The sequence below is a fragment of the Equus quagga genome, chromosome 2 (genome assembly GCF_021613505.1).
Source record: "Equus quagga isolate Etosha38 chromosome 2, UCLA_HA_Equagga_1.0, whole genome shotgun sequence".
Lineage (NCBI taxonomy): Eukaryota > Metazoa > Chordata > Mammalia > Perissodactyla > Equidae > Equus > Equus quagga.
This window is the reverse complement of record NC_060268.1, coordinates 75,347,970-75,372,401: the sequence shown is the minus strand read 5'-3', so window position 1 is coordinate 75,372,401 and position 24,432 is coordinate 75,347,970. Positions and strand designations below refer to the sequence as shown.

The window sequence follows — 24,432 nt, the reverse complement described above, 5'->3', positions numbered from 1 at the left end:
ACTGTCTATATATGCGTATGTCTGATAGTATATTTTTATATATCTATATCTATCTCCATCTATCTTTATATATCTATATCTCAAAGTGATCTGAACATGAAAAATTAAAATTAGGGTGTTAATTTAGCAAAGTTGCTATATTAATAGCAAATAAGTACAATGAAATGTATTTCTATGTGCAATAACAAAGATGAAAAATGAAGATTTAAAAACATAACATTTTCAGAAACATCAGAAATATCAATTACATAGGAAAAGTTCTACCCACAATATTAGACAACATTATTGAAAGGAAGTAAATAAACCTTACAAATGAAGGGATGTAATATATTCAGTTTGGGAGATTCAATTACACATAGATGGTAATTTTCCCCCAAATTCATTTTAAAGGTTCAACACAGTAGCATGCCAAATCAAATCCCATTAGGCTTTTTAGAAATTGTAAGTCTGATTTCAAGAATTGTATAGAATGCAAAGACGAGAAGAGCCAAGGTCTTCTTGATGAAAATGAACAAAGTTTCATGAGTTACATGGCAAAATTTCCAAGCCTTTTATAAGATTACAGTAGTTACAAGTGTGTACTGACAAAAGAGAGAAAACCATCCCAATGGGAAAAAAATAGAGACTCAACAAACAGATATATGATTACCTGATTTATAATAAAGGTGCTACTGTTGCATGATGAGGAAATGATGATCTGTTCAACAGTGGGTGCTAGATATATGGGATATCGATATGGAAAAAAATTGAATCCCTTTTCAAATCATACAGAGAAATAATTTCTAGGTGTAATGTAGACTTATATATAAAAGGCAAAGCAATAGAGCCTCTTGAACACAACATAGGAAAATGTTACCATGATTTTGGTGAAGGCAAAAAAATTAAAATTAAATACAAATAGCATTAAACATAAAGAAAAACATTGATGATTGTTTTGTATCAAAATTAAAGCTTTTGTTTATCAAAATGTGTATTCAATGAAAAACAAAGGACATAGTAAAATTTTACATGTCAAAAAATGACAAAGAGGACATTTAAACAAGTACATCACAAAGGAGGATATCCAAATGGCTAATAAGTATATGAAAAAGTATTCAAGGTCATTAGCCATAAGCGAAAAGATCATTCAAACAATAAACACTTGCCAGGTTATATAAAATTTAAAAATCTAACTACAGTCATGTGTAACTTAACAACGGGGATACATTCTGAGAAAAACATCGTTAGGCAATTTTGTCATTGTGCAAACATCATAGAGTGTACGTCCACAAACCTAATTGATATAGCCTACTACATACCTAGACTATATGGCGCTAATCTTATGGGACCACTGTCATGTATGCAGTTCATTATTGACCAAAACAGTCGTCTTATATGCAGTTGTTGTGTGGTGCATGACTGTGTAAGTCTGTTTAGAATACTCTTAGACAGTGTCCACTAAGATACTTCCAGGTACATAGTTAACAAAAATTTATCATGCATGCCTTAAAATACACACACATGAATGCTTGCAGTGGCACTAACAGCCAAAAAACTGAAAACAAAGTCCCCATCGAAAGTTGGAGGACTAAATGAACATTGGAATATGCACACAGTGAAACAGATAGATCCTAAGGAAATGAAAATGAAGGGGCTAACGTAGCAGGTAGAGGAGAACCTCAACAGGGAAACTATCTTCAGTGCTTTCTCTTGCCCTCGGGCTATTAAATGACCCCAGTAAGGCAGGGGGCTGAGTATACAAGCTTTGCCCATGCAGGGGAGTGCTGGGGAAAAGATAAATGACCACATACTGAATGACCACATTTGTGGGAGTTGGACCAATAAGCACAATGCTACTTTACCAAATTCTGGTCTGCAGAAGGCTGGATAATAAATACCTAAACAGTATGGAATAAAAAGCTAAAGAGCTAAGCCAAAAAATTATTTAGCACAGGAATGAATCATCCACAGTTTTCAGAGTTGAGCTGAAAAAAGAATCCACAGTAGCAACAAGTAGGAAACACAAGTAGAATGAAAATTACCAAAAATGAAAATTAATCTGGACTCCTCTCAGTGCTTACAGAGAGATACAATTTCAAATAGAACTGTAGACTAACAAAGACTAGCCTCTAAGATATTTAGGTTTATTATTATTTCTCTTTTTTTTTTTTGAGGAAGATTAGCCCTGAGATAGCATCTGCTGCCAATCCTCCTCTTTTTGCTGAGGAAGATTGGCCCTGAGCTAATGTCTGTGCCCATCTTCCTCTACTTTGTATATGGGACGTGTGCAGTAGCATGGCTTGACAAGCCCTGAGTAGGTCTGCACCTGGGATCTGAACTGGTGAACCCTGGGCTGCCAAAGCAGGACATGCGAAATTAACTGCTGCACTCCTGGGCTGGCCCCTAGGTTTATTTTTTAAGGGAATATGAAAATTAATATGGCTAATTCTCTATGAGTGACTCACATAGACATTATGATCCTTATGAGAAACACTATTTTATGCCTGAGTTTTGCTTTGATTGAAGTTAAGAAATCTTGATTTCATTGGTATTATTTCTATGGTGAATTATTTGGTTGAATCTAAATTCACATATAGACAAATTTGTTTCTGTCAGTTTATTTTGAGTTTGCCAAGGTGTTGTGATACTTGTGGATCATAAACTAAGTACTCACAATTGAAGAACCTTGGCAATTGCAGCCAGAGGTTTGAGATTCGGGTATATGCTTTGCCTATGATGTGTGAGATTGAATAAGAGTAGCCTGATTCCTGATATCTAGCTTCTGATTATCATGTGACTTCATTAGGTTAATTTTAAGAGGAAAATATATGCTATTCATGATGCCATTTTTTTCTGTTCTGGCTTCCAGGAAGGTACAGCCAAGGGCTTGTTAATAATAAGATTTCATTTCTGTATAAAGCCTCCTGACAGGTTCTTGAGGCCAAGGTATATTATTTCCTTTGACTTGACTGTGTTTAGTGAATCGCTGGTCTATTTACAAGGAATGTGGTCTTTTTTGAGTAAGGACAACCAATATCCCTCATGTAGAAATCACAGAGGAACACGAGCAATGCAGACATGAGAGACGTAGATTTCATCTTTGACTACTGTCCAAATCCTGTTCTCATAGACAAAGACAAATGGAGAATAGTTTCCTTTAGTTCACTTCCCCTGCAGCACAATTAACTACCCAGTTGTCCTGCACTGAATCTCTCAGATCTCTGGTCAATCTGGCACCGGAGTTTTAAGGGTGCCATCCCTAGTAAGAGATTTCAGGATAAAGATGTTGTAGGTATGGGAGGTGCCATGGCTTGAGTGAATGATGAGATCTTTTCTTGAGGAGATATAACGACATAAAAATTATGCTCAATAGGATCACACTGAGGCCCAGCAGAGGTGACAGTCGTAGATCATGAAGTGTGTGTGTGTGTGTGTGTGTGTGTGTGTGTGTGTGTGGTGGGGCGGGGGTTCTTAGCTTCACTAGAGTATAAATTCTATTTGGGGGCTTTAGATAATAAATCCCCTGTGGGAAACTCCACCTCTTTCTTTCCTTTCCCAGTGAGTGACACTTTCTTTTATATTAACCAGTTTGGGGTGCTTTGTTCTCATAATTTTTGGAAATTATACCTCACTTCTTTTTTTACATCGCGTGTTGCAGTAAATCTGGCTGGCAAGATTTGCACCATTACATGGATTAGGGCTGCCTTTGGTAACTGAGAAATTCCAAATAGACCTTTGAACTAGTAAAGACTTGTTTCTAGGGCATTTAGAGTCATTCTTTCAGATAACATGAATATCATTCTGGATTCTTCTCTATGAGTGGTGTATATGAAGGAATCCTCATGAGAATTTCACTTTTCACCTGAGCTTGCTTAAACTGAAAGATGAAAAAGTTTTGTGCTTCATCAATATCCTTTCTATGGTACAATGTTTGCTTGGGTCTAAATGCTCAAGTAGACAAATTCAGCCCTGTCATATTATCTCAGGTTTTCAATGTGTTACATTTGTGCATCATTTTTGGACTATGAATATTCAAGAATCCTGGCAATTGCAGCCAAAGGATTGAAATCCAGATATTTGTTAGCTCATTGGTTGTAAAAATCAATAAAATTAGGAGCTTCCTGGTATCTTATTTAGTTTTTAGTAATAGTACCCATGAGACAGTTTTCATCCTTGACTACTGTCAAACCTTTGTCCTCTTAGATAAAGACTACTGAACAAGAGGACTTTGTGGCCTCCTACATGAGAGAAACATGAAAGCCACTCACACTAGCTTCACTGAATCTGCCCAAACTCCAATTGTTTTTGGCACAAGGGTTTAAGAATGCCAATACTCATTAGGATTTTCAGGATCAAATAGATGTATAAGGAGAGTGTCATGGCTTGGGTCATGAGGAGATTTAATGACATAAAAATTATGCTGGTACCCAGCATGAGTGCCATCGTTGGGAGGAGATGTAGGAGTTTTCTGGGTTATGCAAACAGCTATGGAAGCAGGTATGATTAAGAGAAAAGCACAAGTAGTCATTGAAAATTTGGATAAGAGACTGTCATACAACGAAAATATCAGGTTGGACAGTGGTTGCCCTAGTAACTTGGAAAAAGAGAATAAAGACAGAGTCATGCTGCTAAATGGCAAAATGGGAACCGAAACTACAGTGCCATAGAAACCAACTTATTTTTTTTTTTGAATATGAAGAATATCAGCCCTCTTCTTTTTCAACTCCAGCAACTCAAATGCCTGTTAGAATGTATTCAAGATTGCTGGAAGGACTGAAAATAGTAAGGGTCTGTATGTCCTTTTCCTTAGCTAAGATGGGCTAACCTAAGAATTCTTTTCAAATACTCTGGAAGGAAATTAACAAAAATTTCCTGAGCTGCTGCAATGTGTTTTCAATCTACAACTCTATACATGTGGGTGCATATTGGCTCCTACATAGGTTGTTGCCTGCAGTTGACTGTCTTTGAGTAATGGAAAAGGCGCAAAAGAGGCAAAATGGTAACCCCCACATCAGGGAGTGCCAAGTCATCAGGAATCCAACTATATACTTCCTCCAACAACTCAGGCTAGTCTTTGTACCTTGGAAACTCAACACGAGGGACTGCTGACTGGAGTCCTTGAAACCTTTCTGCAGAAAGTGAACTGGGAGAAGCTAAATGTTGCACTCAGAAACTGGGTGAGTCCTCCATTGATTTTTACCACAGTTCACTGAGGAATTTTCTAAATTTACAAATATAAATCCATGTGAAGATCAGAGTAGACCCTTGAGTCTATACATTTTCAGGGCACTTTTGTTGCCAGGAAGTCAAATACAAACAGGAGAAAAAGTAGGTTGGTGGCAAGGACAGATAGTTTCTCAAATAATGGTGGCAGCAATTCAGCTTTGGGATAATACGTAGGAAGATAAGACATAAAGAAACTTAAGACTGCAATTTTAACTGCCCCTTATAATGATTCACAAGAGACCACATCCTTATTTGGGGTCACCAACAAATAGTAGGCAGTCACTAATGAAAAGTAAATAAGTCACTATTGAAAAATCAAGACATTACAAAAGGAATGCTGGAAGAGACTGAGGAAAATTCAAGGAACACAATCAAACTCTGAAGTTTTACCACCTCCTCAAGAGGATTCTCCCCACCCCAGGAAATCAGACAGGAAATAATTGGCAAATGGTGTAAACTGATGAGCAAAATTGACATAATGAGGGAACCTCAGAACTGGGAATGGGATAAACTTAGGTATCTGTTCTTTTCCTCATCTTATTTTTTCCTATTCTTTCTTGTGCATACTGGAGCCATGAGTTCTGCAATTTCTACTGACCTTTGTTGTTCAGCCCTAACCCAGAAAAACATCTAAGGTGTGGGTGTTTCTGGACCTTCCACCTGTTCTCCCTTAGAGATCCCCCCTTAGAAGAATATGCCTTGTCTTCTCACGTGCTTGATAATCTGTTAGGAAGTGACCTGCTATGTAAACTAAGGGCTGTGATGTTCTGTACTCTGGATGGGGTGTTTTTGGAGCAGCTGGGAGGCAATGTATCTAGGCTGGTAAATATGTGCTTTCTGAAATAAAAGAGGGCTATGGGAGAGTGGCAGTCTTACCCAATGCTGAAAAGTTCACTCAGATTAGAGGAAATAGATCCATCATCATGGGCCCTCAGAACAAATTATAGCAGTTTCATAAAAGGGATCAATTTCATTGCTATAGTTTACAATAAAGAAAAACCATGGCCATATATAGAATATATTCTCTATAACTCAAACACAATGTATACAACTGGTAATTAGAGAGCTATAAAAACAGGGCATAATAAAGAAGGTATATTTACCTTGTAACTCTTCCATATTACCTGTCAGAAAGGAAGGAAAATTTGACAAGAAGGGTCAATCTGCTCATGGATTTGTATATGATCTAAGAGAAATAAATAAGTTGTGATTTCTCTAACACCTGTGGTACCCAACCTTTCTAACTATCTTAACCTCTGTGTCTGAGTCAGCTAAATATTTTTCTGTAATAGACATGTTCAGCTTTATTTTATTTACCTTCAGCTAAAGAGTCAAGGTTCCTCTTTGAGATTACCTATGGAGGCTTTCAATATTTGTGGCAGATGATTCCCCAGGGATTCTGAGATGTACCCACTGTATTCTCTAGGCATTTATAAGAAAACTTAGAGAATTTTCTCTACCTTGAGGTTCCATGCTAATTCAATAGTGGGTGATTTATTGATAGCTGCTAATAACTCACATGCTAGTAAAGAAGATATTTTAGCTTTATTAAATTTCTGTAAGTTGAAATATTATCAAACTGAAGTCAAATATCTGAGATATGTATTATTGGCCAACAGATGGAAGATGGTTTCATCCTGAACTCAGCTTAATATACAGTTGAAACAATGGACCACAAACAAACAAAAAAACCTCCACCAATTTTGAGGGTTTGTTGTGGATCCCTGCCTCTTATGAAAAGGCTAGGCCCTTCCTGAGATATTACGTGAAATATCAAAATTGTAGTCAAAATAAGATGAAGAAGCCTTCACACTTTTTAAAAAAGCTGTTGTTTTCCCATCTATATTAGTTCTTAACTTTGATAAAACCTTCTACATTTTCTGTCATGAGATTAACAGTGCTTCTGATAGTGTGCTTATTAAAAATCAGGCCCTCATTATAGGCGTATTGCTTACTTTTCTGTGTTATTGGATTTTGTTGCTCTGGGAATGCAAGGGTGTTTATAAGGCATAGGAGCAACAACTCTCCTGATTGAAAAGACTCAGGCTTTGACCTTGGGACCCTTATCACAGATTATTTCATTGTTATTATTTTACAAGTTCTTAAGATTCATGCATTTCTCAGTGTGCTACCAGACTAGCATGAATGAATCTTATTGTTTAATCTTAATGCTATTCTGGGCAAGTGTAACCTTTTTTTTCCCAATAATTTTATTGAGATCATAATGGTTTATAACATTGTGTAATTTCAGGTGTACATTATTATTTATCAATTTCTGAATAGAGGTCATCCAGCTCACCACCAGTAGTCTAATTTTTGTCTGTCACCATACGTATGTGCCCCTTTGTCCCTTTCACCCACCCCCAAACCCCCTTCGCCTCTGGTAACCACCAGTCTGTTCTCTTTATCCATGTATTTATTATCTTCCATATATGAGTGAAATCATACAGTATTTGCCTTTCTCTGTCTGTCTTATTTTGCCTAACATCATACCCTCAAGGGCCAACCATGTTGTTGCAAATGGGATGATTTTGTCTTTTTTTATGGCTGAGTAGTATTCCATGGGGGGTGTGTGTGTGTCTGTGTGAGAGAGAGAGTGTGTGTGTATACACACACACCACAACTTCTTTATCTATACGTCTTCTTTATCCATTCATCCATTGAAGGGCACTTGGGTTGCTTCCACATCTTGGCTATTGCGAATAATGCTGCAATGAACATAGGGGTGCATAAGTCTCTCTGTGTTGTTGATTTCAAGTTCTTTGGATAAATACCCAGTAGTGGGATAGCTTGGTCATATGGTAATCCTATTTTTAATATTTTGAGAAATCTCCATACTGTTTTCCAAAGTGGCGGCACCAGTTTGCATTCCCCAACAGCAGTGGATGAGGGTTCACTTTTCTTCACAACCTCTCCACCATTTATTAGTTTTTGTCTTGGTGATTATAGCCATTGTAATGGGCATAAGATGATATCTAAGTGTAGTTTTGATTTGAATCTCCCTGATGATTAGCAATGTCAAGCATCTCTTCATGTGCCTATTGGCCATCTATATATCTTCTTTGGAAAATTGTTCATTTCCTCTGCCCACTTTTTGATTGGATTGTTTATTTTTTTGTAGTTCAGTTGTGTAAGTTCTTTATATGTTATGAAGATTAACCCCTTATTGGATATATGGTTTAGAAATATTTTCTCCTAGTTGGTGGGTTGTTTTTTAATTTTGATCTTGGTTTCTTTTGCCTTGCAGAAGCTGTTTAGTTTGATGAAGTCCCACTTGTTTATTTTTTATTTTGTTTCCCTTGTCTGAGTGGACATCATAGCTGATGTCAAAGAGTGTACTACCTATATTTTCTTCCACAAGTTTTACTATTTCAGGTCTTACCTTCAAGTCTTTGATCCATTTTGAGTCTATTTTTGTGTATGGAGAAAAGTAATGGTCTACTTTCATTCTCTAGCATGTAGCTGTCCAGTTTTCCTAGCACCATTTATTGAAGAGGCTTTCCTTTCTCCATTGTATGTTCTTGGCTCCTTTGTCGAAGATTAGCTGTCTGTAGATGTGTGGCTTTATTTCTGGGCTTTCAATTCTCTTCCATGAATATGTGTGCCTGTTTTTGTACCAGTACCATGCTGTTTTGATTGTTATAGCTTTGTAATGTGTTTTGAAGTCAGGGATTGTGGTGCCACCATCTTTGTTCTTGTTTCTCAGGATTGCTTTGGCTATTTGTGGTCTTTTGTTGCCCCATATGAATTTTAAGATTCTTTGCTCCATTTCTGTGAAGAATTTCATTGGGATTCTGATTGAGATTGCATTGAATCTATAGATTGCTTTAGGTAGAATGGACATTTTAACTATGTTTATTCTTCCAATCCATGTACATGGAATATCTTCCGATTTCTTTCAGTAATCTCTTATTCCTTGTACAGGTCTTTCACCTCCTTGGTTAAATTTATTCCTATATATTTTATTCTTTTTGTTGTGATTGTAATGTGGTTGCATTCTTGAGTTCTTGTTCTGTTAGTTCGTTATTAGAGTATAGAAATGCCACTGATTTTTGTAAGTTGACTTTGTGTCTTGAAACTATGCTGTAGTTGTTGATTATTTCTAATAGTTTTCTGATGGAGTCTTCAGGGTTTTCTATATATAAAATCATGTCATCTGCAAACAGCAAGAGTTTCACTTCTTCAATGCCTATTTGGATTCCTTTTATTTCTTTTTCCTGCCTGATTGCTATGGCCAAACCCTCTAGTACGATTTGAATAAGAGTGGTAAGAGTGGGCACCCTTGTCTTGTTGCTGTTCTCAGTGGGATGTCTTTCAGTTTTTCCCCATTGAGTATGATGTTAGCAGTGAGTTTGTCATATATGGCCTTTATTATGTTGAGGTAATTTCCTTCTATCCTCATTTTATTGAGAGTTTTTATTGTGAACAGGTGTTGGATCTTGTCAAATGCTTTATCTGCATCTATGGAGATGATCACGTAGTTTTTGTTCCTCCTTTTGTTAATGTGGTGTATTGCATTGATTGCAGGTGTTGAACCATCCCTGCGTCCCTGGTATGAATCCCACTTGATCACAGTGAATAATCTTTTTAACGTACTGCTGTATTCAGTTTGCCAATATTTTGTTGAGAATTTTTGCATCTATGTTCATCAGCAATATTGGCATGTAATTTTCCTTCTTTGTGTTGTCCTTGTCTTGCTTTGGGATTAGGGTGATGTTGGCCTTGTAGAATGTATTAGGAACATTTCCATCTTCCTCAAATTTTTGGAATACTTTGAGAAGAATAGGTAATAGATTGTCTTTGAATGTTTGGGAGAATTCTACAGAGAAGCCATCTGGTCCTGGACTTTTTATTTTGGGGGGGGGGGATTTTGATTACTGTTTCAATCTCTTTACTTGTGATTGATGTATTCAGATTCTTTCTTCTTGGTTCAGTTACGGGAGGTTGTAAGAGTCTAAGAATTTATCCATTTCTTCTAGATTGTCCAGTTTGTTGGTATATAGTTTTTCATAATATTCTCTTATAATCTTTTGTATTTCTGTGGTATCTGTTGTAATTTCTTCTCTTTAATGTCTAATTTTACTTATTTGAGTCTTCTCTCTTTATTTCTTAGTGAGTCTGACTAAGCGGTCATCAATTTTGTGTATTTCCTCTCAAATACTTGTGTATTTCCTCTCAAAGAATCAGCTCCTTGTTTCATTGATCCTTTTTACAGTCTTTTTATTCACTTTTATTTATTTCATCTCTAATTTGTATTATTTTCCTCCTGTTGAGTTTGGGCTTTGTTTGTTCTTCTTTGTCTAATTCTGTTAGGTGTAGTTTAAGATTGTTTATTTGAGCTTTTTATTGTTTGTTAATGTAGGCCTGTATTGCTATAAATTTCCCTCTTAGGACCACTTTTGCTGCATCCCATAAGAGTTGGTATGGTGTGTTTTCATTCTCATTTGTCTCCAAATATTTTTTGATTTCTCTCTTTATTTCTTCGATGACCCATTGGTTGTTCAGTAGCATGTTGTTTAGTCTCCACGTTTTTGTTCCTTTTTTTGCTTTTTTCTTGTAGTTAATTTCTAGTTTCACGGCATTATGCTTGGAAAAGTTAGTAGATATGATTTCAATCTTGTTAAATTTATTGGGGTTTCCCTGTTTCCCAATATATGGCCTATCCTTGAGAATGTTCATGTGTGCTTGAGAAGAATGTATAGTCTGCTGTTTTGGGATGGTGTGCTCTATGTATATCTATTAAGTTCATCTGGTCTAGGTTTTCATTTAAGTCCACTATCTCCTTGTTGAGTTTTTTGTCTGGATGATCTATCCACTGATATAAGTAGGGTATTGACGTCCCCTACTATTACTGTGTTGTCATTGATAGCTCCTTTTAGGTTTGTTAATAGTTGCTTTATGTACTTTGGTGCTCCTGTGTTGGGTGCATACATATTTATATGTGTTATATCTTCTTGGTGGAGAGTCTCTTTTATCATTATATACTGCCCTCCTATGTCTCTGTTTACCAGTTTTATATTGAAGTCTACTTTGTCTAATATGAATATGGCAACACCTGCTTTCTTTTGTTTGCCATTACCTCAGAATATTGTCTTCCATCACTTCACTCTGAGCCTATGTTTGTCTCTAAAGCTGAGATGAGTTTCCTGGAGGCTGCATATTGTTGGGTCTTGTTCTTTAATCCATCCTGCCACTCTGTGTCTTTTGATTGGGGAATTCAATCCATTTACACTTAGAGTGATTATTGATATATGAGGGCTTAATAATGCCATTTTATCACACATTTCCTGGTTCTTCCACATTTCTTTTGTTTCTCTTCTTGTGTATTTCAGACTACCAGTTTAATTAGGTAATTTTGTCTGTTGGTTTTCTTCGTTTTCTCCCTGTTTATCATAAATGTTTCTATTCTAATTATTTTTTAGTGGTTACCCTTAGATTGTATAAAAAATACTCATAAGTTGAGATAGTCTATTTTCTCATAGCCTCTTCTTTCCTTGGACTATACTGATTTCATCCCTTTCCTCTTCCCTTTCTAAGTTATTTTTGTCATATCTTTTTCCATCTTGTTTTGTGAGTTTGTGGTTAAAATAATGAGATCATTTTTGTTTTGATGTTTTCCTTTTCTTTATCTTTGATGTTAAAGTTAAATGTTTACTAGCCTGATCTGATAGAGGGCTGCCATTTTCTCATTATTGCCTACCTACTCATCTCCTTTCACAGGGCTTTGCAGCCCCTTCCCTATTTTTTTTCCTTTCAGGTATGAAACCCTTCTTGAGGATTTCTTGCATGGGGGGTATTCTGGCAATGAACTCCTTTAGCTTTTGTTTATCTGGGAAAGTTTTGATTTCTCCATCAGATCTGAGGGAAATTCTAGCTCAATAAAATATTCTTGGCTGAAAGTTTTTGTCTTTCAGGATTTTGAATATATCATTCTACTCTCTCCTAGCCTGTAAGTTTTCTGCTAAGAAATACATTCAAAGTCTTACAAGGGTTCCTTTGTAAGTTATTTTCTTCTGCCTTGCTGCCATTAGTATATTTTCTTTGTCCTTGACTTTTGCCAGCTTCATTACTATATGCCTTGGAGTGGGTCTTTTTACATTGACAAAGTTAAGAGATCTGGAGACCTCTTTCACATGGATTTCCAGCTCTCTCCCCAGGTTTGGGAATTTCTCAGCTATTATTTCTTTGAACAAGCTTTCTGCTCCATTCTCCTTCTCTTCTCCTTCTGTAATACCTATAATCCTTATGCTGCATTTCCTGATTAAGTCAGATATTCTTCTGGGAGCTTCTTCATTTCTTTTTAGTCTTAGTTCTCTCTTCTCCTCCCTCTGAACCATTTCTGTACTACTATCCTCTAATTGTCTGATTTTGACCTCCATATTGTCAGCTCTGTTTTTAGGGAATCCAGATTTTTCTTTATTTTATCCATTGTGGTTTTTATCTCCAACAATTCTGATTGGTTCTTCTTTATGGTTTCAATCTCCTTTGTGAAAAACTTGAATCCATTCCTTTGTCTTTCTGTGTTTTCTTGTAACCCATCGAGTTTTTTTATGATAGCTTTTTTGAATTCTTTGTCATTTATATTATGGATTTCTGTGCCTTCAGGGTTGGTTTCTGGGCACTTGTTACTTTCCTTATGGTCTAGAGATTTAATATACCTACTCCTACTGCTTGATGGAATTTTGCTTCCTCATCATTCTCTTATCTGGTCGCACCTCCCACATACTGCCACTAGATGGAGCTCAGGCACTGTGTATTCTGAACCCCGCAGAACATGGGCTCCCCAGCTCCAGCTATTGAGTACTTTTCACTGAGAGACTGATCAATGGCAGATCTGGAGCACTGGGCAGGGGGAGGGGTACTCTCCTTCCTCAGCGCTTCCCCCAGGCCCCACTTGTCTCTCTGTATGGAGCTCTGGGCAATTGCAGGACTGTGCACTTTCCCTTTCCCCCAGCTGCTGCTACCTCACTCACCGCTCCATGCTCTGGGCGATAGTGGGGCAGGAGTGCCAGGCGGGGGCAGGATAACTCTCCTCTCATACACACTTTCCCTGCCACCACTGCCATGCTCTCTGCACCGTGCTCTGGTCAATTCGGGGGCTGGTGTGCTGGGCAGGCATGGGGAATCTCCCTCACCTGTGAAATTTCCTCACTGCCACTACCACGTTCACCGCTCTGTGCTCTGGACAATTCTGGGGCTAGAGTACTGGGCATGGATGGGGGGCCCTTTTCACCTGCTCACCTCCTGCTCCCGCAGCCCGTCTCTCTCCATGGAGCTCCTGTGGATCAGCTTCCACTTTCTCCAGATGATACAGCCCCACCACCACCTTCCAGAGTATGGCTGCTCCTGATGTCTCTCAGACATCTTTTGTGATGTGTGAATATCCTCTGTTGGTATATGAATGTCCTTTTCATTGAATCTTAGAGAGCAGAGTCCAAGGTAAGAGCTCACTCTGCTGTGATGCTGACACCACCTCCAATGTATGGTATTTCTATTTTTAATTTTTTGAGAAATCTCCATTCTGTTTTCCATAGTGGCTGCACCGTCAGCAGCATATGAGGGTTCCCTTTTCTCCACATCCTGTCCAACATTTGTTGTTTTTTGTTATGGTAATTAGCCATTCTGACTGGTGTAAGGTGATATCACATTGTAGTTTTCATTTGCATTTTCCTAACAATTAGTGATGTTCAATGTCATTTCATGAGTCTGTTTGGATTCTGATTAGGATTGCATTGAATCTGTAGACTGCTTTAGGTAGTATGGACATTTTAACTACATTTATTCTTCTGACCCATGAACATGAAATATCTTTTCTTTTCTTTAAGTCCTCTTCAATTTCTTTCAATAGTGTCTTATAATTTTCAGTAGACAGGTCTTTCACCTCCTTAGTTAAGTTTATCCCTAGATATTTTATTCTTTTTGTAGTGTTTTTAAATAGAATTGCATTCTTGATTTCCCTTTCTGCTAGTTCATTGTTAGTATATAGGAATGCAACTGATTTTTTAAAATTTATTTTTTACCCTACAACTTTGCTGTAGTTATTGATTATTTCTAATACGTTTCTGATGGATCTTTAGAATTTTCTACGTATAGAATCATGTCATCTGCAAACAGTGATAGTTTCACCTTTTTCTTTCCAATTTGAATTCCTTTTATTTCTTTTTCTCCCCTAATTGCTGTGGCCAAAACCTCCAGTACTATGTCAAATAGGAGTAACGAGAGTGGGCACACTTGTCTTGTTCCTTTTGTCAGAGGGATGGCTTTCAGTCTCTCACCCTTATGTATGATGTGGGCTGTGGGTTTGTCATATATGGCCTTTATTATGTTGAAGTTTTTCCTTCCATGCCCATTTTCTTGAGAGTTTTTATCATAAATGGATGTTGGATCTTGTCAAATGCTTTCTCTGCATCTATTGAGATGGTCATATCATTCTTATTCCTCAGTTTGTTAATGTGGTGTATCACATTGATTGATTTGTGGATGTTGAATCACCCTTGCATCCCTGGTATAAATCCCATTTGATCATAGTGAATGATCCTCTTAATCTATTCCTGTATTTGGTTTGCCAATATTTTGTTGAGGATTTTTGCATCTATGTTCATCAGTGATATTGGCCTGTAATTTTCCTTCTTTGTGTTGTGCTTGTCTGTTTTTGGTATCAGGGTAATGTTGGCCTCATAGAATGAGTCAAGAGTATTCCATCTTCTTGAATGTTTTGTAATAGTTTGAGAAGGATAGATATTAAATCTTCTTTGAATGTTTGGTAGAATTCTTCAGAGAAGCCATCTGGTCCTGGACTTTTGTTTTTTGGGAGGTTTTTGATTACTGTTTCAATCTCTTTACTTGTGATCGAGCTATTCAGATTCTCTATTTCTTCTTGATTCAGTTTTGGGAGGTTGTAAGAGTCTAATTATCCATTTCTTCTGGGTTATCCAATTGTGGGCATATAGTTTTTCATAGAATTCTCTTATAATCCATTGTATTTCTGCAATATCTTTGGTAATTTCTTCTGTTTCATTTCTAATTTTATTTATTTGAGACTTCTCTTTTTTTCTTAGTGATTCTGGATAAGGGTTTGTCAATTTTGTTTATCTTCTCAAAGAACCAACTCTTAGTTTCATTAATCATTTCTTCTGTTTTTTAGTCTCTATTTCATTTATTTCTGCTCTGATTTTTATTATTTCCATCATTGTGTTGACTTTAGTCTTTGTGTGGTCTTTTTCCAGTTATGCAGGTGCAGTTTAAGATTAGTTACTTGAGGTTTTTTTTGTTTGTTGAGGTGGGCAGGTATTCCTATGAATTTTCCTCTTATGACCACATTTGCTGCATCCTATAAAAGTTGGTATGCTGTATTTTCATTTTCATATGTCTCTAGTTGTTTTTTAATTTGTCTCTAGTTGTTTTTTAATTTCCACTTTTATTTCTTCATTGATCCAATGGTGGTTTAGTAGCATATTGTTTAGTCTCCACATATTTCTGACTATCCCAGTTTTTTATTGTAGTTGATTTCTAGTTTCATAGCATTGTAGTAGGAAAAGATGGTTGAGATGCTTTCAATCATCTTAAATTTATTGAGGCCTGCCTTGTTTCCCATATATGGTCTATCTTTGAAAATGATGCATGTGCACTTGAGAAGAATGTGTATTCTGCTGGTTTTGGATGGATTGTTCTATATACATCTGTTACGTCCAAGTGTTTCATTTAAATATACTATTTCCTTGTTGACTTTTTGTCTGGATGATCTGTCTATTGATGTAAGTGGGGTGTTGTGGTTCCATACTATTATTGTGTTGCTGTTAATTTCTCCCTTTGGGTCTGTTAATACTTGCTTTATGTCCTTTGGTGCCCCTGTGTTAAGTGCATATTTATTAATAAGTGTTATGTCCTCTTGGTAGAATGTCCCTTTTACCATTGATATACTGCCCCTCTTTGTCTCTCTTTGTCTTTTTTATCTTGAAGTCTGCTTTGACTAATATAGGTATGGCAATGGTTGCTTTCTTTTGTTTGCTATTAGCTTGGAGTATTGTCTTCCATCCCTTCACTCCGAGCCTATGTTTGTCTTTAGATCTGAGATGTGTTTCCTGGAGGTAGCATATTGCTGGGTTTTATTTTTTAACCCACCCAGCTACTCTGTGTCTTTTGATTGGAGAATTCAATCCATTTACATTTACAGTGATTATTCATATATGACTGCTTAATACTGCCATTTGATTTCTTGTTTTCTGGTTGTTCTATGTTTCCATTGTTTCTCTTCCTTTGTATTTCTGGCTGCCATTTCATTTTGTGGGTTTTCTGAGGAGGTTTTCTCAGTTTTCTCTCTTTTTGTGAATAGTGGCTCTTCTCTGATTTTTTGTTTAGTGGTTACTGTGAGGTTTGTATAAAAGATCTCATGCATGAACTAGTGTTTTTTCTCATAGTTTCTTATCTCCATTAACCTAACCATTTTCCATCTCTTTCCTCTTGCCCTTCTGAGTTACTGCTGTTACAAATTGTTCTGGTTTTAATGTTGTAAGTTTGTGACTACGTTGAAGTGTTTATCATTATTTTTTATGCTTCCTTTCCCTTTATCTTCTAAGTTATAATTGAGTATTTGCCTCCTGGTTCTGATAGAGAGCTACACTTTTCTGATTATGTCTATCTATTTATCCGCTTGCTCAAAGCTTTGTAGACCTTGCCTTTTTGCTTCCAGTGTGAGGGCATCTTTAATTATTTATTGTGGAGAAGATCTACTTGCAATGAGCTCCCTCAGCTTTTGTTTATCTGGGAAAGCTTTTCTTTCTCCATCATATATGAAGGACAGTTTCACTGGATAGTGTCTTCTTGGCTGAAAGTTTTTGTGTTTTAGTATTTTGAATATATCATTGCATTCTCTGCTAGTCTGTAGGGTTTCCACTGAGAAATCTGCTGAAAGCTTAAGGTTTCCTTTATAGTTTATTTTCTTCTACATCACTGCCCTTAATATTTTTTCTTTGTCATTGGCTTTTGCCACTTTTACTATTATATGCCTTGGAGAAGGTCTTTTAGCATTGATGTAATTAGCCATTCTATTAGAATTGTGTATTTATAAATCTGAGTCCTTTCCCAGGTTTTGGAAGTTCTCAGCTATTATTTCTTTGAGCAAGCTCTCTGCTCCTTTCTCCCCCTCTTGTTCCTCTGGAATAACTATAATACTTATGTTTCTTTTCCTAATTGAGTTGGGTATTTCTCAACGAATTCCTTCTTTATTAAAACTTTAGTTCTGTCTCCTCCTGCCCCTCTAGAATTTCTATATTTTTATCCTCTAAATCACTAATTCTTTCCTCAATAATATCAGTTCTATTTCTTAAGGACTCTAGATTATTTTTTATTTCGTTAGTTGTGTTTTTCATATTCAGAATTTCTGCTTGATTTTTTTATAGTTTCAACCTCTTTGGTGAAGAGATTCATTTTATTCCTGAGCTCATTGAACTGTCTTTCTGCGTTCTCTTGTAAATCATTGAGTTTTTTTATGACAGGTATTTTGAATTCTCTGCCATTTAGGTTGTAAATATCTGTGACTTTAGGGTTGTTTCTGGAGAATTGTCACTTTCCTTCTGATCTGAATTTTTGCTGCAGTTTCTCCTGGTGTTTGATAAACTAATCTTTTGTTGGGGCATTTGTGGTAGTATTAGGTTTCAGATTCCACCTGTTACTGCTAGGAGGAAGCAGGGACAAAGTTTCTGGTCCAACCTCAACTGCTGGAAGAGGTGGGGTACTATGAGTGCTTGTGCCAGCCTGGGGAGTACTCAGGCACTCATGTGGACTGTGCTTTGTGGGTGGGGCTTCCCTCCAGGACCAAGGTAGGGCCACTCCTTGGGACCACAGGGGCACAGTGGGCTCCCCAGTTTCCCCACCCCACCAAGAAAGCAATCACAAGCAGGCTAAGGGCTGCTGCTTCTTCTTCCTATAGTTGCCCAGGGCATGTTCCCTCTTTTGGGGCTCAGCAGTACTATGGGCCCTCATGCAGGCCTGGAGTGCACTTACACTGATGTGTAGATCTGCTGCAGTCTCTTCTTGTGTTCCTGCAGGGCCACTGTACTTGGTGGGCAGGACTTCCTCACTGGGACCAAGCTAGGGCCACTCCTTGGGGCAGAGGGGCACGGTGGGCTCCCCCCACCCACTGGAAAATTGATTATGAGTGGGTAAAGGGCTGCTGCAACCTCTTCCTACAATCACCCAGAGCATGTTCCCATTTTCAGGGCCCTCATGCCAGGCTGGAAAGCATTAATGTGCATGCACAGGGTTACCAGGGGAGGGCAGGGAGTACTCACCTAGCTCCACCACTTTCTGGAAGGCCAGTCTATCCACTCACATATTTTTAGCTGTGTGTGTCTCTTAGGCATCCTGTTGTGCTGTGTGGGCTCCCTATATTGGTCAATGAATGTCCATTTAGTTTTAGTTCAAAAGGGGAGAGGTACAAAGGGGACAGGTCCCTCCACCATGTTGCTGATGTCTAAGTGTAAGCTTTGGAACCCAGCTACTATGCTGCCAGATCCTGACAAAATAGGTTGAATATGATTGTTGCACAGTCATTAAAGTAGAAACTGGAACTTGGTCTGATTTACCTATTACTGTTCCCAATGCTGACTTAATATTTTTCACAGATACGTTCTGTGTGAGAAACCCACAAAGTAATATAAAAGCATCTTATGCAGTAGTCAACCCTCATGGAATTTTACAGACTTCTGTTCTCTCAGACATAAAATCAACCCAAGTGGCAAAATGTATATCTATTATACCAGCTGTTAAATAAGCCATCATTCTTTTGAAATTTTTTCCAACTTTATTGAAGTGTAATTTATATACAAAAGCCTACATACAAATAATCTATACAATTTGGTGAGTTTGGACATATTAAACACTAATGTTATTATCACCACAATATAGGCAGTGAAAATACCTATCACCTGCAAAAGATTCTTTGTGTCCATTTTCTGTGTGTGTGATAAGAACACACGAGATCCACTCTCTTAAACTTGCCAGTACACAATACCTTATTACTAACAACATGCACTGTGTTGTATGACAGGTCTATAGAAGTTACTCATCTGCTGTAACTACAACTTTACACCCATTTAATAATTCCCCAATCCTTCCACCCCTAACCCCTAGCAACTATCATTCCATTATATATTCCTATATAGTTGACTATTTTATTTGCCTCATAAAAGAGGAATCATGTAGGATTTATTTTTCTGACTGACTTATTTCACTTATCCTTTTGTCTTCCAGGTCCATCCATCTTGTTGCAAATGGTAATGTTTCCACCTTTTTTAAAGCTGAGTAATATTCCATTGCATGTATATACTGTATTTTTTATCCATTCATCTGTCAATGAGCATTTGAGTTGTTTCCATATCTTGGCTATTGTGAATAATACTGCAATGAAAATGAGAGTGCAGGTATGTCTTTGAGATCCTGATTTCAATTCTTTTGGATATACTGCCAGAAGTGTGATTTCTGGATAATATGGTAGTTATATTTTAATTTTTTCAGGAACCCCTGTACTGTTACCCATAATGGCTGTAACAGTTTACATTCCCACCAACAGAGTCCAGGGTCCCCTTTTCTCCATTTCCTCACCAACACTAGTTATCCTTTGCATTTCTGATGATAGTCACTCTAACAGGTGTGAGGTGATATCACAATGTGCTTTAGATTTGCATTTACTTGATGATTAGTGATGTTGAGCATCTTTTCATATACCCATTGGACATGGGTATGTCTTCTTTGGAGGAACATACACAGTTGACCTTCCCTATCTTTGGATTCAGAATCTGCAGATCCAACCTACCACAGATCAAAAGACCTATGATGCTTGTTTCTGTACTGAACACGTACAGACTTCTTGTCATTATTCCCTAAACAAAACAGCATAACATCTATTTACATAGCATTTACATTGTATTAGGTATTATAAGTTATCTAGAGATGATTTAAAGTATACAGGAGGATGTGTGTAGGTTATATGCAAATGCTACACAATTTTATACCAGGGACTTGATCATCCATGGATTTTGGTATCTGAGGTGGAGTCTTGGGACCAATCTCTGGTGAACACCAAGGGATGGTTGTGTTCAGGGATTTTTTTACCCATTTTTAAATTTTATTTTATTTTAGTGAGTTGAGTTGAAATTTCTTATATATTCTGGATAATAATTCCTTATCAGATATATCATTTGAAAATATATTTTTTCCCATTCTGTAGGTTGCCTTTTCATTTTATTGCTTGGTTCTTTTGCTATGCAGAGCTTTTTAGTTTGATGTAGTCCCACTTGTTTGTTTTTGCTTTTGTTGCCTGTGCTTTTGGTGTCATATCTAAGAAATTATTGCCCAGACCAATGTCAAGGAGCTTTTCCCCTATGTTTTATTCTGGGAGATTTTACAGTTTTAGGTCTTACATTTAAGTATTTATTTTGGGTTGATTTTTTGTGTATAGTATAGGATATGTGTCCAATTTCATTCTTTTGCATATGGATATCCCGTTTTCTTGGCACTATTTATTGAACAGACTATATTTGCCCTATTTTATATTCTTGGGACCCCTGTTGAAGACTGCTTAGTTGCATATTTGTGGGTTTTTTCCTGGGCCATCTGTTCTGTTCCATTGATCTATGTGTTGCTTTTATTCCAGTACCATACTGTTTTGATTACTATAGCTTTGCACTGTAGTTTTGGGTCAGGAAATGTGATACCTCCATCTTTATTATTCTTCCTTAAAATTTCTTTGGCTTTTTGGGGTCTTTTTCAGTTCCCTATGAATTTTAGGATTGTTTTTTCTAGTTCTGTGGAAAATGTCATTGGAATTTTGATAGAGATTGCATTAAATCTGTAGATCCCTTTGGATCATATGGACATTTTAGCAATATTAATTCTTCCAATCTATGAACATAGGATAAATTTCCATTTAATTGTGCCTTCTTCAATTTCTTCCATAAACATTTTATAGTTTTCAGTGTACATATCTTTTACTTCCTTGGTTAGGTTTATCCATAAGTATTTTATTTTATTTTTTTTTTGGTGCCATTATAAATGAGATTGTTTTCTTAATTTCTTTTTGGGGAGCTCATTGTGTAGAGAAGCAAATTATTCTCATATGTTGACTTTGCATTCTTCAACTTTACTGAATTCCTTTATTTCCAACAGGTTTTTGGGAGAATCTTTAGACGTTTGTATATATAGATGATGCCATTTGCAAACAGAGACTATTTTACTTCTTCCTTTGTAATTTGGATGCCTTTTATTTTTTCTAATTGGCTATTTGCTCTGGCTTGGATTTCCAGCATTATGTTGAATAGAAGTGGATTGAATTGGCATTCCTGTATTGTTCCTGATGTTATATGACAAGCTTTCAGCTTTCCACCTTTGAGTATGTTGTTAGCTGTAATATATGGCCTTTATTTTGTTGGGGTACATTTCTTCCATGCCTAATTTGTTGAGTATATTTATCATGAAAGGATATTGAATATTGTTAAATGCTTTTTATGCATCTAAGATGATCATATAACTTTTATCCTTCATTCTTTTTAGTGGTTTATCACATTAATTGATTTTCTTATGTTGAAACATCCTTGCATCCCTGGGATAAATCTTATTTGATCATAGTATATAATACTTTTAATATGCTGTTGAATGTAGTTTGCTAATATTTTTGAGGGTATTTGCATTGATGTTCATCAAGGATAATGGCCTGTAGTTTTCTTTTTTGGTAATGTCTTCATCTGACTGTGATACCAGAGTGATGCTGGCCTTATAAAATAAGTTTGAGAGTATTTCCTCCTCTTCAATTTTTTAAGAGAGTTTGAGAAGAATGGTGATTATTCTTTTTTTAAATGGTTAGTAGAATTCACCAGTGATGTCATCTTGTCTTGGGCTTTTCCTTTTGGGGAGATTTTTGGTTACTTATTCAATTCTCCTTACTTTGGTCTGCTCAGATTTTCTATTTTTTTCATGATTAATTCTTGTATGTTTTATGTTTCTAGGAATTTATCTATTTTTTCTAGGTTATCTAATTTTTTTGTCATATAATTTTTCATAGTAGTCTCTTAGGATCTTTTGTATTTCTGTATGTCAGTTGTAATGTGTCCTCTTTCATTTATAATTTTATTTATTTGTCTTCTCTCTTTTGTTCTTATCTAGTCTAGCTAAAGGTGTCAATTGTGTTTATCTTTTACAAAAACCAACTCATTTTTAAATATTTTAATTTTTTTCCTAGTCTTTATTTCATTGGTTTCTACTCTGCCATTTATTATTTCCTCCCATAAACTAACTTTAGGCTTAGCTTTTTCTTTTTCTCGTTCCTTGCGGTGTAAAGTTAGGTTAATTGAGGTCTTTCTTTTTTTCTTAATGGAGGCATTTATTGCTATAAACTTCCCTTTTAGAATTGTTTTGCTGTATCTCATAAGTTTTGGCATGTTGCATTCCATTTTCATTTGTCTCAAGATATTTTTTATTTCTCTTTTGATTTCTTCATTGACCCATTAGTTGTTCAGAAGTGCATTGTTTAATTTTCACATATTTATTAATTTTCCAACATTCCTCCTATTATTGATTTCTACTTTCATACTGTTGTGGTTGGAAGAGACACATGATAATCTCAATAATCTGAATTTATTAAAATGTGCTTTACAGCCTAACATATGATCTATCCTGGAGAATATTCCACGTATGCATGAGAAAAGTATGTATTCTGAAGCTTTTGTATAGAATGTCCTCTGTGTATTTATTAGATCCATCTGGTCTATAGTGTTAAGTCTGATATTTTCTTATCAATTTTCTGTCTGGATTATCTACGCATTATTGAAAGTGGGTTTTTAAAGTCAGCTACTATTACGCTATTGTTGTTTATTTCACCTTACAGTTCTGTCAATGTTTGCTTTATTTATCTAGGTGCTCTGATGTTGTGTTCATATACATTTATAATGGTTATATCTTGTTGAATTGGCCCTTTTATCATTACGTGATGACTTCTTTGTCTCTTATTACAGTTATTTTTTTGTCTTAAAGTCTATTTTGTCTGATATAAGTATAGCCACTCCTGCTCTCTTTGGTTACTGTTTGCATGAAATATCTTTTCCCATCCCTTACTTTCAGCCTATGTATGTCCTTTAATGTAAGATGGGTGTCTTGTAAACAGCATATGGTTAGGTCTTGTTATTTTATCCATTTAGTCACTGTATGTCTTTTGACTCATAAGTTTCATTCGTTTAAATTGAAAGTAATTATTGACAGATAAAGATTTACTATTGCCTTTTTAATTGTTTTCTATTTGATTTGTAGTTCTTTTGTTTCTCTATTCACTTGCCATCTTTCTTTGTAGTTTGATGATATTTTTATAGTTACATGATTTGTTTATTTTCGCTTCAGCTCATGTGTATCTACTGTAAGTTTTTTCTCTGTGATTACCAGGAGACTCGCATTTATCCACTTATAGCAGTCTAATTTAAGCAATAACAACTTAACTTCAATTGAATAAAACATCACTATACTTTTATTTGCCCTCCCCACACTTTATATTATTGATGTCAGAGTTTATTTATTTGTTTAAAATTGTGAATCCATTACAAAGATTTTTTGGTTATTGTTATTTTTAATTCTTTTGTCTTTTAATTTTCATAGTACAGTTAAACTGATTTATGTGCCACCAAACACTATTATGATATTCTGTATTTGTCTATGTATTTACCTTTACCAGTGAGAATTTTACTTTCATATGCTTTTGTATTTATATTTAGTGTTTATGCATTTCAACTTGAAGAAATACCTTAAGCACTTCTTGTAAGGCAGGTCTAGTGGTGACAAACTCCCTTATTTTTTGTTTATCTGAGAAAGTCTTTATTTCTCCTTCTCTTTTAAAGGACAGTTTTGCTAGGTTAATATTCTTGGTTGGAAACTGTTTTCTTTCAGTATTTTGAATATGTCATTCCCTTCTCCCTCGCCTGCAAGATTTCTGCTAGGAAACCCACGTGTAGTTTTATGGGAGTTCTCTTGTATGTGATGAGTCACTTATCACTCACTGCTTTCAAAATTCTCTCTTTGTCTGACTCTCACAATCTAGTTATAATGTGTCTTGGTGTAGATCTCTTTGGGTTTATCCATTTGGTGACTTTAGAACTTAATAAATTCCATTTGTCTCTCCAAATTTGGGGTGTTTTCCACCATTTTTTAAAATAGAATTTTCTGCCTTTTCTCTCTTTCTTCTCCTTCTAG

The 24,432-nt window shown here is 36.2% G+C and overlaps 1 non-coding gene across 1 annotated transcript; it reads left to right on the top strand.

The window, feature by feature from the left end:
• Positions 1 to 3,292: 3,292 nt before the first annotated feature.
• Positions 3,293 to 3,368, top strand: LOC124236507 (small nucleolar RNA SNORD115). The gene has a single exon (XR_006887745.1). It is a non-coding gene; the product is annotated as a small nucleolar RNA SNORD115 (small nucleolar RNA).
• Positions 3,369 to 24,432: the final 21,064 nt, after the last annotated feature.